Source organism: Coffea arabica, chromosome 5c (assembly GCF_036785885.1).
Source record: "Coffea arabica cultivar ET-39 chromosome 5c, Coffea Arabica ET-39 HiFi, whole genome shotgun sequence".
NCBI classification, from domain to species: domain Eukaryota; kingdom Viridiplantae; phylum Streptophyta; class Magnoliopsida; order Gentianales; family Rubiaceae; genus Coffea; species Coffea arabica.
The window spans coordinates 33,566,556-33,567,985 of NC_092319.1; the positions used below are offsets into that span (position 1 = coordinate 33,566,556).

Here is a 1,430-nt window from a genome sequence, read left to right on the forward strand (position 1 = left end):
GATTAATCAAGATACTTATAATCAAGTATCTTGCCCCTTTCTCATTAGATGTGGGATAAATCGAACAATATGATCAATGAAGTTTTACCAAATTTGAAATTTACATCCATTGAAGAACCTTTTGTCATGATTCATCAACCATTCTAGCAAAGAGATATCAATAATTTTGATGTGGAATAAATCCAGCAATACCATAAATGAAGTTTTGCCAAATTCGAACTTTACATCAATTGAAGAACCTTTTTGTCATGAACCATTTTACCATTCCAGCAAAGAGATATCAATAATTAATGTTCTTACTTCTTACTAATATTCGATGGTGGAGAGAAGGGGAAAAAATCATAAAACTTTATCGGCAATTCTATAAATAGGCTCAGTTATCACTAGTAGAAGTATAATCACTATATTGTCGTTGGGATCATGGGCAAAGCGTTTAAACTTATCGTTTTGATTCTCATACTTTGTCCCGTAAGAATCAATTGCAGTTGTATTTACTTTTGCGCAACAATGGCTGAACGGCTTTTGTTATTTTGATCGTACCAAATGTCAAAGAAACCCCATACCAACTACTTTCAAAATCCATGGTCTTTGGCCAGGCAACTTCACGCAAATTTTTGCCAAGTTGCCCAGGTTCTCGATGTACTGTACTACAGGTAATTTCTGTAATATTTTCAATTGTCTTGTAAATGAAATATCTGCTTATATATGTGCACTAATGTAATGATCATTGTTGTAAGCAGACTCTCCAGGCTTGGAATAGCAGAAACTTACAGTGGCCAACCCTCACCATGCCAATTGCAACTTGGAAAACCTTTAACAGCCGAAGTTTCAATCATTTTGGGAACATGAATGGAAAAAGCAAGGGAGATGCTTGAAAAACATGTATCCCCAAGCTACATACTTCAATGGGACTATTAAGCTAAGTCAAAAACATAATCTTTTGAGCTATATTGGCTTGGGCAATATACATCCAGGCAGCAATCTAGACAAGTTCATTTCTATCTTTGCCTGAGTCGAATAACTAGATTTTTATTTAAGTTTTACATTTTGTGGTTAAAAGGAGAAACATTGCATTTCTATAGAACTAAATGGTTAAAGTTTCATGACTTGTAGGTTTCATTGATTCAATTATCAATTGGAGTGATAAATTGATTCGGATTCTTTCATTTGTAAACCTTCAAATTCGCTTCTAAGAGTTTGAAGACATACCTTCTTCACTTTATCAATGCCCTCATGAATATTTGAAGAATACCCCATGCTTGTTTGACAGTTGTAGCATTTGCTATTTTCTCAAGAGTTGCATCAACACTTTGTAAAATGATAGAGAAAGTCTTTTGATCTTTTATCTTACTTTCTTTGAGATCCTTTTTTTGTACTTGAGTGAGAGATGATATGTCTTCGGACTCTTGATAGCCTTCTTCAAAAAATTT

At 33.8% G+C, this 1,430-nt stretch overlaps 1 pseudogene; it reads left to right on the forward strand.

Moving 5' to 3' along the window:
• Positions 1 to 420: 420 nt before the first annotated feature.
• On the forward strand, positions 421 to 1,012 carry LOC113689299 (ribonuclease S-4-like; annotated as a pseudogene).
• The last annotated feature ends 418 nt before the right edge of the window (positions 1,013 to 1,430 follow it).